The sequence below is a fragment of the Cydia pomonella genome, chromosome 5, assembly GCF_033807575.1.
Source record: "Cydia pomonella isolate Wapato2018A chromosome 5, ilCydPomo1, whole genome shotgun sequence".
NCBI lineage: Eukaryota > Metazoa > Arthropoda > Insecta > Lepidoptera > Tortricidae > Cydia > Cydia pomonella.
Window position 1 is genome coordinate 24,402,851 of NC_084707.1, and position 18,601 is coordinate 24,421,451.

Genomic DNA, 18,601 nt, shown 5'->3' on the forward strand with positions numbered 1-18,601 from the left:
AGACCCCTGTTTCATCACGCCGACATTTGTCAGTGACATATGTCGAGTAACAATTGTCAAGTGACATTTGTACCAAAATGCCTGTCATGTTATAAGCATTTTCATACAAAAACGAAATTGTGACTTGTCACCTGTCGCTTGACAATTGTCACTCGACATATTACTTACAAGTGTCGTGGTGAAATAGGGGCCAGATGCTAATATGATGCCCCACCAGGCCCATGCGTCGATTCTACCTCATTATTTAAATGATATTTATATAATTAGAATAGGAATGGTCGTGAGCGTCGCATCGGATTGTAAACACGCGTTCTATTAATGTGAATGAGGGCGCGATCGTGAACTTTCCACAGTCGGTGCGGCTGAGTTCATTCAAATATTTATTTATTTAATATTTTTGGGACGGTTTTAAACAGATCAAGATAACCCAAGGTATAAGCAAAGTTGTTATATACTATAAGGAAATTTTACGTATATAAATACATAGAAAAACCCATAACTCAAGAACAAAATGTTTGATATGAACACATAAATAGCCTTGCCGGGATTAGACCTCAGGATACATCTATCAGGATATATCTATGATTGTACATATTATTTCATTTTTTTTTATTTGTTCATATTTTCTCACGTTTTTTTATCCCGGTTGCATCCTTCATAGAAACTGCCGGCTGTTGACTTTGGCAAGAGAGGGTCGGCAACGCGCATGTAACTCCTTTGGAGTTGTAGGCGTACATAGGCTACGGAGACTGCTTACCATCAGGCGGGCCGTTTGCTTGTTTGCCACCGACGTAGTATAAACAAAAAATTGGAACTGGTTTTCAAAATTCTAAAAGACTGCTGCCATAGTTATGCGAGTTGAGGCAGAGCGCTTCAACGGCTTCTACTTTTCATCGTACACAAGCGACCCATCCTGGCTTCGCACGGGTTACACAAACAAATTATACACTAAACCTTTCTCAAGAATCACTCTATTGATTAGTGAAAATCGCATAAAAATCCGTTCAGTGGTTTTTGAGTTTATCGCGAACATACATACACACAGACAGATGCGGTGGGGGACTTTGTTTTATATGGTGTAGTGATAGATAGTGATATCAATTATACCAAAATTTTGGGAAAATAGACTAATAAAGTTTGGGGCACTTTAGAGGAAAGCGCCGCCAATAATCCAGACTTCAAATTTTATACAATACAGATTCATGAATATATCTTGACAAGATAAACTTCCGAATATAATGCCATAAAAAAAAACAAATGAATCAATTTTTTTATAGAGACATATAATGTCACTTGACAACATATTAGCTGATAGCTACTGTTAAGAATGGGTTATTTAACATTGTACCTAATAAGTATATTTTATTCAGAGTTAGGTATAATATACCGCGAGTCAGGAACAGATTTTCATGACCAATCGCCTCGCGGGCGAAAACTCGTATAGTGGTAACGGCTAGGTATGATGAACCCCCGTGGACGTCAGCTGCCGCTCTATTGGCCACCGAAACACGTAAATAAAAATGTCGTCGCCTCCCTTTTGATGCTTTGTAAGATGATAGTTCAGGTGCTATTGTTAATTAAAAAAATCGTCAGATGGTTGTATCGATCGCGGTGGTAAGAACGTCAGCTGGTCGCATGAACATGTAAAAAGTGAGCGCTTTACCTTTTTATAATAGTAAAAAAAACATGAAACTTTGCATGAAGGATTCCATCAGGCGTTTCTAATAAACGGATTACGCAATTTACACATAAAGTGGTAAGGCGCGTATTCTTTACATGTTCATGTGAATAGCTGACGGTCTTTCCACCGCGATACAACCGGCTGACGGTTTTTTTTAATTTAAAACAACATTCCTCCACCGCTCAGAAACCTACAAAGTATAGTGACTTTTAAAACTAAGCTTAAGCTATCTACTTTACAACACCAGCGGCAACAGGAGACTTTAAGACAGGACACTAGTTTTTTTTAATATTGTTTTTATTCCAATAATTGTATGTCTTCTGTACTTGTGAGCAACTCCAATCGATAATATTATAATATATTTACCTGTTTTTCTGTCCTATCCTCACGTTCAGTCAATGTGTCTGTATAATGTTATAATGTATAATGTTATAATGTTGTTAGTTGTCATTTGTTTTATCGCTGCTTTGCAACTCTTGCGTCACCGTTGTGCGTGATATTTATGTTATTTATGTTATTTTATCTTCTTAATGTACACAACTTTTAACCGAAGAGCCAAGCTTTACTTTACTTTATTTTGATTATTTTTTATTATCATTCATGGGTAAACACTCTCACTTTGGCGAAGTTAACACATTGTTATGGTAGTTATAAAACCTTAATCACCTAGGTGGTATCCTTAGTTTTAATATTGTAAGATTTAATTGAATTTCTGTTTAATTTCTTGCCATGTAAACACGTTTATTTTCGTTCATGTTTTGCACTGATGCTAGTAAGTAATAGTAAGTAATAGACTAAAAAAGTAAGTAATAAATGGTCTTGTTATCGTTGTTATCTGTATCTATCAGCACGCGTACGACATGGCCTCTTTTCTCATCATGACGTCTCGCCGTCAGACTAGATGGCGTTGATCGCCGCCCTTTCGCCGCCGCAAAGCCGCGTTCAGTTTTATGTTTTATGCCGTGTCGTACAGCTGCGTTCGTGACCCACAAATGGTCTCGCCGGAAGATCAGCGCTGACTTTTGGGTTAGCATTAATGCTGAGGCGGGACCATTTCGTGGTAAACTATTTATTTATTCTATGTTTCTTCCTTTTGTTATGTTGTTATACTTTTGTATGTCATAGTTTATCACGAATAAATGCTATGATTTATGATTTATGATTTATGATTCAAGTATCAGCCGGGAGGTGACGACTGACGATATATGCTCCTGGTCCAATTGATTGAACCATTCGTTATGGTTTTAAACTTATTTTAACACGACCTTGAAGATCGCTCACACTGATTGGTGCATGCGAAACGAAGTAAAAGTCAACGCGCCAATCACCAGGCATCAAGGTCGTATGAAAAAGTTCAAATCCATACCTAATTGCTAAATCTGAATATATTCAAGCGCAACTTGACTAGCTGGCTTTTGGACAGATGCTTTTATAGTATTAAGGTTTATTTGAATAACTGACATTGCAATTCGATTTTTTTTATTTTAGATACAAATTATTTTTCATTGACATTTTCATATTTTAACTAATTATTATATTATTATTTGTTTGTATTGCTGTATGATTTGATGTTAGAATACGCTCCTCTGTAATGTTTTCATGTCTGCGCGCAGACTGAATACACTGGATTTTTGTTTGTATATGATCTGCATGTATTCTGTGCAAATAAATTATTTGAATCTTTAAATATTTGAACCACATTTCCATACCACCATACCATACCAAACCAAACATTCTTGGAAATTAATGATAGAAATTGAATTGTGCACGATACCATGATATCTTGAATTCGTAAAACTATAATTATATCAAATCGAAATAAGTCAAGCTTTGTATCTTTCATGATATGTTTTGAGCAATATAGTTCAAATAAAACGAAATGATAACAACATATACAATACACTCATTCGCAGATAATAAACAAGATAAGATGTTAAGTCAGTATTTTGCACTGTTTAATTGAACTTACGTAATATTCGTATACCTACTTGGTTTATAATTATGTGGCAAGTATGTAGATATTTTTTTTTCACATCAACTATTCGGAAAAGAACGTTTTTTCCCTGCTAGGAGGGATCAAAGCGTAAATTTTCTGTACGATTTTTTTCTTAGAATATTTATATTACTTTTAACGTGAAATTCGGATAGCGATTTTGATCAAGGAGATTGATTGTGACGTTGTTCATTTACCGCTTCTGTCGCAATCTGAATACAGTGAGCGTTTAAAAAAATGCCACTATCATAAGTTTTGTATTTATTCATAAATTTTGTGTTTTTCGACGGGACTTCCTGTGGTCACAAAACAAGTTTTGTCATATTTTTAATTGTCATAACACTTTATGCATAAAATTGTAAGTCATAAAAATCTTTCGTCATAATTATTACTGAGCATACCTTGGTTTTTGTCATAAATGAGTTATGTCATAATTTTAATAGTCATAAATTGAATTCGTATAAAATTTTAGGTTAGGTTCGTTAGGTATGCACAAAAAATATATCACAACTGCCATGTATGCCATCAAATATTATGGCTAAAAATGTATGACACGATATAATATGACTTTTCATTTGTATGCGCACACACGTTGTTATGCGTATCAAAGATATAACTTCAACTTTTATGCAACCCAATATGGACCCGTTTTTCTACTCATAATCATTAGCTTTTTCGATCCTAATGGGTTAAAAAATGTCCCAGGGTTTTTTCCTATATTGTATTCCATATACTTTGTATGGCGGTAACAAAAACGAAAGTTTGAAAAATGTATGGAAATTTTGGGACACTTTTTCTCTCCTATTTTTACCTGGATGGACAGGTGGCGTTCTCTCGTTTCTGGGGCCAAGATTTTTTTTGGATCGCAGAGCCAAAGCAGTTAGTTTTCGTTAGTTTTTTTGTCCTATAAGCATGAAAAGCGATGGCGATCCTGACTAGAATTGAAATAACACAAACTTAACAAAAAAGGTCATAAAAAATGTGGCAATAAAAGAAACGCTCATGTAACCTTTATTTGACAAAGTCGTGATAAAAAAACACTGCACAATTAATACTATCTGCCACACCTGTTTATCCCAAGAATTCTATCAGTTGTATCAGTTCTTTTGGCACGAATACTTGTTTACATATTCAACTAATACTGATATACGTAGTAAGTATGACCGAGAGACTGGTAAAATATAATAATAGAGAACTGAGCTTTCTCAATTCGTTATAAAATGAACGTACCCGGGTGAATGTTGATAATATGATGAAGTTTTTCAATTAAAAGTCCCTGGCAGGCTCGGCCGAATTTCACCTTACCATAGAAAAAAAAAATTACGTGTTGGATTGCAATGAAACGTTGCGAATAAAATGACATGAGGTATATCTAATCCAGCAGTGACAGCATGGTTCCATTTTTATCGCTTGTCATTATGCCTGTCTTGTTAGAACGTGATAGGTACGGTGACAAATGATAAATAACCGACCATCTTAACCCTATTGTAATTAGATTTTTTATGTCAAATCATCAATCTTCTTGATCAAAATCGCTATATCACGTTAAAACTGTTAAAAGTAATAAATGAAAATATCAAAGGAAACAAATAGATTCAGTCACAAGGGAGCAAAATGACATATTTACGGCGAGGGCTTACATTGAATCCTGAATGAAGCGAAGGATTCTATAATATACATATTATACGGTATACTGACCGTAGAGAGGTATTCAAGTGGTAATGCGTAAGGTAGAAATACGTTTGCTGCTATGTGATTCATACTGCTTTTCACATCACCTACGAGAAAATTATTATGTCTCAAAAAGCTAAAAAATATTATGCAAAATATTGCTTTAACTCAAAACGTCGCATTTACTGACGCGACGACGCGACGTGTCAATCATATCTGTCACAAATGAAGTGATCACGACGTAATGAAAAAAATTCGAAAATGTATTTTGCTGGTGTTTAAGCATATATTTAAATTATAATTCATAGCATTAAATTGCTATTTGTAAATATAGCCTTTACACATAAGATGCTATAATTTGTTTGTTTTTGTTTACCAACATGCAATAGTTTGTGCAAATAGAAAATAGATATTCATATCATAATTAGAATAAGTAAACTGAACTGTACCCCTAGTATAAATTTGATCGACATCATAACGTGGCGAACGCGTTTGCGTTAAGTCTCATTTTGTATAGGATTTTGAGTCTCCAAAACGTCCCGCTTGGCGCGCTCTTTCTAAATCCAATACAAAATGAGACTAAACGCAAACGCGTACGTCACGTTTCGAAATCGAATTTATTTACACTAGGGGTACTGGACTGTGTATCTCGGTGAGGACTGTCGTGGAGGAAAATGCATGTTTTATGTGTAAGTTGGTTTTAATAGAACCTTATGTAAATTTTACTCTGTTTGTTCTTCTAATAAATAAAATAAAATAAACCGAGACGTAAGGGGCCTCGGTTAAGTTTGCGGTTATATTAAAAATACACACTGCATACGTATGTATATCGTCGTCTTGTACCCATAGTACAAACTTTGCTTAGTTTGGGGCTAGCTCGATCTGTGTAAGATTGTCCCAAATATTTATATTTTTTCATTTATGATCGTCAAGGTAACTAATTATTGAATTACGTTGTTAATCGACCTGTATTGTTTCTAAATCGCATGTGTTTCTAAATGATGTATAATTGTGTATGTTAGTTTCTCTTATTACTCAAGGATGCACTGTGAATAGGGGTTGCAAATATTCGAAACTTTCAGGTAAGTATTCGAATATTCGATTTTTTTCTGACGAGATATTCGAATATTTTTCAGAAATAAGAAAATGAACCAGAAATCGTTTTTTTTTATCGTTTTATTCAAAAACTATTTGCACATAACTAATGATATTTTGCAGATATCAACTTAATTGACTAGATTTTATCATCCTACTGAGATGTCCACATTTATAAAACGAGTCGAAATGCAAAATTTAAACGTAAGTATTCAATATTTCTCGCTAAAACTTTTAGTATTTGAATTTCCGTTCCTCATTCACTGTAAAAAAATACCCGGCAAAATACACATAATCTGTAACTATAGCGGATGAAATAGATTTTTTCGAGTAATAAAATATATTCGAATATTAGAAAAATTAGCGGCCGAATATTCGAATATCAAAACAGGTCGAATATTCGACAAATTCGAATTGCAAGCCCTAACTGTGAATCAATACAGTGAATCCTTGGATCCATCATGCGGGAAGCACGCATGTTTGCGACTGAAATAATCAGTCATCAGGGCGCTGTGTTGTGCATTATCTTCATGTACATACACCTGCCATAACAAGTAATCAGTCAATGCTATTAATTATACCTATAATTGTCATCATCACTTGTTTCATGTAGCCGTTAAAAGAGCTCGCATAAATGTATGCTACCATTTTTGCGCTTGCATTATTTGAGCTAAATAAATATAGACGATATTCGAATTTCAATATTTTGGCACAGAATAGATACCTACAATGATGTAGGTACAGTCAGATTCAAAAGTAGCGGATTAGACTACGCGTCAAATATGTACTCTCTAACAACGATTTCAAAAGTAAATATAGGCCAAGTTCATATAGTTCGGACGGAACATTCTCATTTGGTGCGCACCAGTGGATTGGCACAACGCGATTGGTTGATGAGTTTGCATCATGCGCGCGATTGGTTGGAACTTGGAACTAATAGTTGCGTTGGACTGCACGATTAGCTCGCATTCGTGTACCCTTTTTGCAGAACTATCGGCACCTAACAATTTCAATATTTAACAGAGGAAGTCACGATACCATTTGGCGTTGAAAGTTGAAACTCTAGGTCCCTGGGGTCCCATCGTGCTCAAGTATAATAATAAATCACGAAGCGTCTGGTTGACGTATTTGGTAACCGAAGAGCTGGCGGCTTCCTCGCACAACTTATCAGCATTGCGATACAACGAGAGAATGCCGCCAGCATCCTTGGTAGCATTGTACAATGTCTCAAAGGCCTATTTTAGATTTAAGCTAGTTATTAATTTAGTTAAGTATTTGTACAGTTACTGTTATACCTATGTATATATTTTATGTAAATAAATGCTTTATTATGTCGTATGAACAATATGGCGTTTATAAGTGTCATACATTTTGTTCCGTTAAGGCGATGCAAAGTTAGTTTAGCTTAGACAGAAGGACCTTAGTAGATCATCAGGCTAAAGGGTTATCACTGTTCATGGTCGGTGCATTAAGTACGCTAGTCAACAGGTGGATAAAGTACAGGACGTGAAGAATTTTTTGATTGAAAATGATTATTATATGACCTCTAAAATAAAAAGTTTTTGGCAAAAATTTCATTTTTGTACAAGCTTTTATCGCTGACTGTACTTTTCTTTCCACATGCAACTTATACTCATCGAGACAATTCTAACAACACCAAATGCAATTTAGTTTGTGTTGTTTTATCACAGAGTTCCCATGGCCACCTCCTGTCTCCATCAGCGGTGGCAACATGGTTCCATTTTTATTACTTGTCACTATGTCCGTCACTTTCACGCTTACATGCTTGTTAGAACGTGATAGGCATAGTGACAAATGATAAAGAGGCGACCATCTTAGCTCTACAGATCAGCTCGATGGTAGTACCATAATATTGCATTGTCACCCGACTTACAATATGTAAGCAAATTTTCAGCTTCATTGGAAGTCGGGAAAAGGGTCAAATTTAACTTGCAAGATTTGACCCGTACCAACATAGATATTATTAAGTTAAATAAAATGTTTAATTATCTCAATTTGTACAGTACAGTACAGAACAGTATGTTAAAAATTAAAATATAAGCTGAACTTTGAGTTTTGCCAGAAACTTCGTGCCTCTCACAGCTAAACTGTGAAATGAACTGTGGCCCGTGGAATTTCCAGACCAATACGACCATCAAACCTTCAAGAAAAGAGCGTACTCCCATCTTACAGTCCAGCATAGCACTTGCAACCCCTTGGTGTTGTAGGTGTCCATGGGCGACGAGGATTGCTTACCATTGGGCGATTCATCTACTCGTTTGCTTCCTATGTTATATACAAAAGAAGGAAAGAGGTTCAAATATCACTCCGGGTCGTTTCCGGCGCGTCGGTACGGTCGCACTATGCGTTATCTTTGGCGCGTGTTTACACCACGCGCAATAATGACCAATCACTGAATACTTCAAAATATACAGATAATTCGCATAAACAACTCGCTAACTGAAATTATTCAATAACAGACACTCAAGGCTAAGTAGATAAGCCATATATTTAAAGTGAGCTTTATGGTTTAAAGCGTCATAATTTTGTTTGAGTATTTGGTTTGAAAGTAGGTACGAGTATGTGTTGAAGTCAAGTCAAAAGTCCGACTTTGATGCTTACCACAAGGACGAGATTTACTTGTAAGAATAACCCGTCAAGGCGTCCAAAGTGGGACGTTTTACCGACCGCGGACTCATATTCATTATTTGTAGGTATTGATTATACATTGTCATAGACGCGTAATTTATATTATTATGGGTATGTCATGGGTATTATAATGGGTATGTCAGAAATATATAACATTAAAATTAGGTAGACATCATCGTAAACATTGTCAACATGTCAGGGGAAAACGTAACTCTCTTCCTGGTCTATAAACGAGAGCTTTTGCGTCGAAATCGATAACATTTAAATAATTTTAACTAGTTCGTAAGGTCGATGACTTCTTTACCTATCTATGCATACGGAAAAAACAGTTTTGCGCGCCATATACGTGCTCATAGGAGAAAATTGTAAAGGTCTTCGTTGTCGGATACGATATGGAGGACTATATACGGACAAGGACTCCTTACATTGCAGGCAATATATTCTTGCACACAAAAACTGTGCTGTAAATTCGGGTAAGATTAAAAATATTGATAAAGGTTTTCACCCTGTAGAAGGCTTTATTGTTTACTTTAACAGGACTTAAAGGACAGGACAGGGTTTTATAATGTGTGTTCTTTCCTGTTTTATGTTTCTTTTTGTATAATATAGTGTTTTAATACTAATACTACTACTACTACTACTACTACTACTACTACTACTACTACTACTACTACTACTACTACTACTACTAATACTACTACTACTACTACTACTACTACTACTACTACTTAATGGCTTGTACTTATCTTTTAAAATTACCTCCAACGTTTCGAGAAGGGCATTGTCGCCATGATTTCGGAGAAAGACTGGCGCTAGTTTTTTCGAAATACCCGCATTATTTTGGTCTTGATCGGAGGTAATTCGAAAGCTATACGCGATTGAGTCCCGTTAAAGTAAATAATAATGTGTGAAACTCGTGAAAATTTAAATTACTGTTCACGACTTGTAATCCGCTTATTTTTATCTTTATTTGTGTTAATATCTCAATGTTATTTAAAATAATTAGGTGTAACATATTTTTAAACGTGACATCCTTAGGTTATTTAGGATATTTTATCAGTCTTTTGTCCAGTGTTATTTTAAATGTTATGCATGATTTAGGCTAAGTTTATTTTATTGTATAAAATTTTGCATGATACTTGTATCTTATAAAAGCAAATAAAGAAACAGAAACAAAATAAGAACGCGAGATTTCACCCATAGGTTTTCATTTTAATTTTAAAATCCTACGTTGGCAGCAACCCTACTGAGTTGTAGGTATCATTCATCATAACATCAATAGCATTAATTAGTTTTTAATTATGTAGGAATCATAATCATAGTAAAGGTCAAAACGTAGACGCAACTGAAATAAACGGTCGTTACTAAATTAGTACGGGAACTAACAATAAGACTATGTGTGGTAATCGCACGTTGTCTTACATCATCCATCTTGTATTTGAGGCTGCGGGACTACCATACGGCAGACTTGTTTGTCCTAGGCTCATTCTAATTTGGCGGCATAAGTAATAAGTTTCAAATGTGGAGGTCAGACGAGGGTAAACTATTTACATCTAGCTCCGTCATATTGTCGGGGATTTGTAAAGAATGTAAACGCATCTGTCAATTTGGAAACAGCTAAAATCACTTAAATATATTGTGAGTTAGGCTGTTTTTGAATTGGCTACTTTAAATGAAGTGAAGCGAGCCGCGTAGGCCACTTTTCGCATACATTTCCATTTGACACCGGACATTGTCTTTTTGTGTCACAGATGAAGATTTTAGCGTCGTGTTTCAGCTGTTTCTACATTATGTATTAGTAAAAAATATATAACTATCTATGTAGGTATTAATATGTTGCCTGCTAGTGCTAACTAAATTTTGAGAACATGGTGAATAAATGATTTGTAAATAATTATTCGGGATGCTGATATAGCAAGGTGTGAAACACGGCATATATGTACAAATGTTACATAATTATCTTATACTAAATAATGTAGAACAAGGCGGTCTTAACGATATAGTGAGTGTATCATCGCGGGGCGTTTAGGGGCCATTGGGGCCAATAATGGATATAATAAAGAATATCACTCGTTTGAGAGAGAGCATAATTGGGTACTTGACACATGTTGAATATTATAACAAAATTTAGTTAGATGGATAGAAAATGAGCCATCCATTATGAAAAAGTGGAATTTAAAAAAATATATTGAGATTGTAAAAAAATACAAAGCTCGGAAAATATAAAAAAAAAAAATTTTTTTTGTCTTTCAAAAATAGAAAAGAAAATGGTACCATTCGATTCATTACATTTTATTGAAAATTAATTGTATAACAACTATACACATAAACGCAATATTTCAGGGTCAAAATGGCAATTTCCTTGATCTTCCATACATTTAGGACAGACTTATATGATGTGACGTCACATCACCTTATCATTTTATTAGAGGCGTTTCAATCGTCGAGTGCGAGCGTCAGACTTTAACTCTCATTTCTGATCTTTGTGTTGCTTAAATGCCATGAGTCCTATATAGACATTTGTTCCTCAGGAAAATCAAGATCGTTTGACATTATTTACAAAAAACAGTCAAGTAGCCAATTGCCACTCCGACTGATTTTAACTTCGAAAAAATACCTAATAAAATGTGATACTGCACAGAACATTCATGGCGTAAGTCTGACTCGACCGGTTTAATGGTACTCATTTTAATTTCCTTGTTGAAATTGCCTGATAGAAACTGCCCTGACCCAACATCCCGGATGATCAATGTCCGGACAGACACGCGCGCATCACGCGCCAAAAATATAGAAAAAAACGGAAACAATAATTTAATACTCCCGAAATATAACATGCACTCGTTGGCAGTGTCCGGGCTTAATATAAATAAAACGCATTATCAGTGTGTCTGTGTGTGCGTGGGTGCGCGTTTGTGTAAACAAAATAGAAGTGCAATCTGATAGCGATACGGAGGGCTATTCAGATTGTTATTTATTGTTTTAATCGGTTATGAATATGATCTGCCAGCTGTCAATAGTGTAATTTTCGTCGGAGAAATATTGTAACTATATAATCAGACCGGCACGTAGGTACCACCTGGAGGCGTACAGTGGAAAAGTAGGCTACATCTGCTGGCGTTGTCTGGGCTGGAGCTGAAGGAGGCCGCGCTGGACCGTGAAGAATGGAAATTCCTTCTGAGAGCCCTATATCTCTGATGAGGAATAACAGGATACCATCATCATCATATAATCAGACGTCAGAATTTAGGGGACAAAATTTAATGACAGGTAGGTAATTCCTAATATTTGGGAAAAGTGAAAAAAAAGAAAAAAAAAAATGTTTTGCGACTCCACAGATTCTAGAACCACGGTATGCTATCAAAAGTCCTAAGCCTATAGTTATATCTTACAATTACAATGAGTCACACGTAGACAATACATAATACTTACTTATTTACCGAAGTCACGGTTTGGTTAGTCAAAACAAATTGCACAAGCAACAACTGCGACATGTTTTTCTTTAATAATAATGCGCATTATTTTTTTATTTTAGGTAATGAAATGTGCCAGAATGCTTTCTTTAGAGGATACGGGAGCTGAGATTTAAATATTTTACGTGAATATATCCGTCTCGCTAACAGAAGCGGCTCCTATAACCTAGTGTGATAAGGAGAACGCCAGGTTAGGCAAAAATCATGCGTAAAAATCTTAAAAAACGATGATTCGTACTCGACTGTTTCCACCTCCAAAACTTATCCAAATACCACTGCGAAGCAACAATCCTGAAATACACGCAAATACACATGTCCTACGGCCCGATTCGAAGAAAGATTAAGACGCGTTTAAATCTTGGAAAGATCTTTAAAAGATCGATAACTAAACGACATGTCAAAGTTGACGTTTATTTCGATTCCGCTGTGATCCCAATAAGATCTATCTACGATATTTCTAACGTCAAAGTGACATTGGTTGCCCGAATCGAGCCGCTTCTGTCAATTATACGACATACAAACGATAATTGAGAACTTATCGTTATCGTATCTCATTCTTCGAATCGGGCCGTAAGCGTTACGAACAACAAGGTAATCGTTATATTCTATTCGTGGTGTAACTTGTTTTGCTCGGTTGTGGGCGCATACACACGTTTGCTCTAATAATGAAGAATGCAGTGTGTTGAAAGTATGTTTGACACGGACGGTAAAATATTATGTCAACAAATATTTTATTTTTTGATACAAAGGCCTTACGTAGCTTTTCTCACGTTATTTGTAGAAAACAGTACCCCTAGTGTAAATAAATTCGATTTCCAAACGTGACGTACGCGTTTGCGTTTAGTCTCATTTTGTATTGGATTTCGAAAGAGCGCGCCAAGTTGAGGTTCCAAAACGTCCCGCTTGGCCCAAGCGGGACGTTTTGGAACCTCAAAATCCTATACAAAATGAGACTTAACGCAAACGTGTTCGTCACGTTATGATGTCGATCAAAGTTACACTAGGGGTACTGGTGTAGGCACGTTTAGCGCTTATTTTTAGTCCTAACCCAATGGAGACGTATTGGCGTATTCTAGTTTTAATTACAGGATATGAATTCGATCTACAGGGATAACATGGTCGGCTCTTTATCATTTGTCGCCATACCTGTCACGTTCTGACACTTATGTAAGCTGTTAGTTGTTATGTTATAAATATTGTTATGAATTTTTCATGTCACTATAATATGATGTTACTATAATGTTGTACTGACTTGTAAAAGAGCCCTTGAGGCCTACTTGCAGAATAAATTTTTGAATTTCGAATTTTGAAAAGCGCGAATGTGACGGGCATAGTGACAAGTGATAAAAATGGAACCATGCTGCCACCGCTGGTTTAGAATGTTTAGATATGAAATTGTTAAAAGCAACTGGAATCGCCTTTAAGAGCTTTCCCTCTGTCGAAAACCTCGACCAATGGTCATATGTATTGTAAGGACTGACGTTTATCTGATATGGCTCTTCTCCGCAAAAAAATGGCTGACTGTTTTGTACAGAAAATTACATACAAGGCGTATCCAGTGTCATATGTATTGTAAGGACTGACGTTTATCTGATATGGCTCTTCTCCGCAAAAAAATGGCTGACTGTTTTGTACAGAAAATTACATACAAGGCGTATCCAGTGTCATATGTATTGTAAGGACTGACGTTTATCTGATATGGCTCTTCTCCGCAAAAAAATGGCTGACTGTTTTGTACAGAAAATTACATACAAGGCGTATCCAGTGTCATATGTATTGTAAGGACTGACGTTCATCTGATATGGCTCTTCTCCGCAAAAAAAATGGCTGACTGTTTTGTACAGAAAATTACATACAAGGCGTATCCAGTGTCATATGTATTGTAAGGACTGACGTTTATCTGATATGGCTCTTCTCCGCAAAAAAATGGCTGACTGTTTTGTACAGAAAATTACATACAAGGCGTATCCAGTGTCATATGTATTGTAAGGTTTGACGTTTATCTGATACGGCTCTTCTCCGCAAAAAAATGGCTGACTGTTTTGTACAGAAAATTACATACAAGGCGTATCCAGTGTCATATGTATTGTAAGGACTGACGTTTATCTGATATGGCTCTTCTCCGCAAAAAAATGGCTGACTGTTTTGTACAGAAAATTACATACAAGGCGTATCCAGTTGTTTAATCCTCCAAGGTTAAAAGTGACATTAATGGTTGAAGAAATGTCACTTTTCACACTGACAGGTCCGATCCTTATTTAATCTAGATCAAATTCATATCCTATTACTAAAATTAGAATACGCCTGGTATGGAAAAACGGATCAATCGTTTTATTTACGGAATTTTGTAAGCTTTATGTAACAACCGCGATGGTTCTTTTCTTAGATAGGTTTTAACTCAGTTGTTCCGTACCCAAAGGGACCCTATTACTAAGACTCCACTGTCCGTCTGTCTGTCTGTCACCAGGCTGTATCTCATGAACAGTTTAAATTTATTTCTGTTGCCGCTATAACAACAGATACTAAAAAGTACGGAACCCTCGGTGGGCGATTCGGACGCGCCGTTTTTTTTATTGTTCATCACAACATTGTTCGATCCTAATATGACAAAAAAAGATTCTCAGATTTTTATTTCCGTTCCGTTGCCATTTTTCATAGACTTTTTATGACAGTCATGAATTGGAAGAAACAAAAATTATATGAAAACTTTTAAATTTTTTGGGACACTTTCTTATCGTATTATGATTAAAAAAGCTCGTGGTTATGAAATATTCAAATATATGCCTCGAGAACTAGTGAAAACATTGTAATGGCAGGTGCTAGGCAGTCTTTGCAATAACCCAGTCTCATTGTCCACCCAAACTTCAATCCATAGACCGTTATACTGTTCACTTTTTCTACAATAGTCCCAATGCGACCGGTTAATGGGTGTCTGTTGTTGCGCCTGTGAATGGGTTCCAGCAGGCGTTCTACATGACATTAAAACTCTCCAAGGGGACTCTACGTGTTGGATCTATATCCCTACTCAAGCCTATCAAAAGACCGGGAGATATAGGGCCGTGAAATCCAAGGAAATTCAAATATATAAATGTAGTGAACACTGTACACCTTTAAGTAAAAAGGCTCATATATGGGCGCACGTGTCTCGACTGGCCTTTTTACGTCTTTACCAATGAATTCCGTCTGAACTGTCTGAAGAAACGTCTGACACGGCCTTAAAATGTTCATATCGAATTCAAAACCGTTATACAATAGCTACAAAATTAACAGTTCACTGCGCAAATGCTCGTCTGCGCATCTCATTTAGTAGCTTCTAAATTGATCAATTGACCGTTTATTATCTAGACGCTACATTCTAAATATTGATTTATGATTGCTATCACAGACAATTAAATATAAGGCTGGGTTACCATCTTCAGAGCTCACCTTTTTAGATATGTATATATTCATATTATTTTGTTTTTTTCTTACATAACATATTTTCATTGGCTATCAGGGTAATATATATATATTACCTTACCACAAGGCATATATATTTTATACACATTTAACGGTAAGAAGGTTTGCAAATGAAAAAGGCTTAAAAAAAAATGTATAAAATATATATGCCTTGTGGTAAGGTACCTAGAAGGCAGGCGGCATTGCCGCGCTGGACGGCAATGAAAATGCGTCACGCGAGATAAGAGCCAGCCCTTCTGTCACCCGTTGCCTCCACGAGGCGCTTTGCGAGTTCTTTGCAAAATACTGTTGGCGCCAGGTCCCCACGGCAGGGTTTCCACGACAAACGGCTCAAACATACAGCCAGAATCAATGGCTGCCTGTTTGCGCTGCTTGAGTTATTCAGACGCGTTATGTATGTAAATATTAGCATAAATATAACAATCAATGTCTTCTTCAATGTTGTACGAGGATCTAGAGTGTTGTGTACTTTGGGTGTATATAATTTAGTACCGGATTGAAACCGGATTTTTGCCGCGATCAATAACTGAATCCGAGGCGTAGATTCGGTTTTTAAACTTGGATTCAGTTTCGGCCAGAACTGAAACTTTTTTTTACGGGTACGCGTGCGTGTCGGACCACTACTATAAATTATAATCAAGAAAGACTAATTCACATATCATTATAGACATGTTTAGCGATAAATTTAATCTTTACTTTCCAACACAGTACTAACATTTTAGTCACTTTTCCACGGCTTTGCCGTTAACACAAGGAAACACAAGACAGCGTATACTTGTACACAGCGAATAAACGATACCTAACCCAACTTGTCAGTAGAAAAAGATGCGAAATTCAAATAAAAAAAAAAGAAAATTAAAGGTCCTATAGGCGCTCATAGGGTCTAATAATAGTTATAATACTCGTATAACATTTTTTTTATAAATAAAAAAACAAATTTGAAAAAGTAGTCGCTAAAGCAGTCAAACACCGATAGATTATTAATATGTAACATGCCATCACTATTTTTGATCTCACATAGAGTATAGACAATTTACGCACACACTTGCATTTCATTTTTGGTCGCATTTTTGATGTTGAGTGTGAGTTTTAGTTTTTCTTATTAATCATTGGACTTGCTATTATTCATTTTGTTACTAATTTAAATTTACGCATATAACCTGTCATTGTCATATACGGCGTTTCTGGTTCCGTAAAAAAATATATTAAATTACTATCCTGCTATTAAAATCAGAAAACGCCTCTCTGGCGCCTTCCTAGTGCGTATTAATCGACAAAAACGCCACTTTTTCTAGCACATACATAATTGTTCTATGTATAATAATCTAAAATACATATGTATGTATGTTTAATAATATGTACCTACGCCTTGATGCTTCATGTTTATCATTTCAATTGTAAGTACCTTCTCGTATCTATTTATCTACAATAGTTTTTATAAACATTATAATTGTTTTGTTTTGATAACCTATGTTTATGTTTAATGGCTAATATAATGACGCTTTTCTTTTTTTATATAGGAGGCAAACGATCAGATGAATCAGTAGATAGTAAGCGATTACCAATGCGCATGGACGTCGTCCAACACCAGAATTGTTGTAAGTGCGTTGCTGAAATTAAAACGGGAGTACGCTCTTTCCTTGAAGGTTTGAGGGTCAATTCAATTCAATTCTTTATTCGTTCATCACAGGTACATAAATAATAGGTGGTAACTCAGTAAGGAACAACTATGATGTGCCTTTTGGCGTACGAAATAACTATATGTATACAAATCGTATCGAAAATGCCGCAGGCAACAGATCACTCCACAGTTTAGCTGTGCGAGGCAGGAAGTTTCTTGAGATACGCACAGTTGAGGACTGCCAGCCATCTAAAGTTAAGGGACTCACTGGTTACCAGTTCGCCGAACGATATCAGCCTATCAGTTATTCGCAAAAGCTGTTAATCGCGAATAACTGACAGGCCGATATCGTGGTGAAGAAGGAACTGTTTCGATGTGGTGTGAAATGTTTCGTATTTAGATTGAACTTACCGCGGGAGAATTTGCTGCAAAATCCGTTTATCTCAAATAGTACTACACTTCACTGTTTTATGCATTGAACACTGGTATTCCATGTACATATTTTGTTCCACACAATTGTCCAGTTCACTTAATTTCACAAAATATCGTTGAATAACACGTCAATGTATTTCTTTAGTTACACAACACCGTTTCCACACTTCACTATTATTATTTGTTTATATATTTATATCGTGACTAGTTATCATTCAACTCAGGGTCACAAAGATTGTTAATTATCTCGCTGTCAGTTCCCACGAGAACTGCAATAAAAATATCATTTTTCCTTCACTTTTGCTGTTTATGTTCCACGTAATTCTTGATGTTTCTTGTCATTTATATGTAAGTTATAAATATTACTAATTAGCACGCAATCTTGTGCGGTATTCAGATTAAGAGAGTTATTTATTTGATATTGATGTATGATATTAGTGCAGGCTTTATACCGATTTGGGTAGTCTTCTAAACCTTTGCATCGGGCTCACGTCTTGCATCAAAAAATAAACGCAAGTGAGATGCACTGA

General features: G+C 35.8%; 1 protein-coding gene across 8 annotated transcripts in view; it reads right to left on the reverse strand.

Moving 5' to 3' along the window:
• LOC133518142 (uncharacterized) overlaps positions 1 to 18,601 on the reverse strand; it is a 48,685-nt gene that overhangs the window by 29,584 nt on the left and 500 nt on the right. For 3 of the 8 annotated variants that reach the window (XM_061851726.1, XM_061851732.1, XM_061851731.1), the window contains exon 2: positions 18,051 to 18,340. The gene's annotated coding sequence lies outside the window, so the exon portion shown is untranslated. Of the gene's footprint in view, positions 1 to 18,050; positions 18,591 to 18,601 lie in introns of those variants that run through there. The other 5 variants (XM_061851730.1, XM_061851727.1, XM_061851728.1 and 2 more) reach the window with 3 other exon arrangements.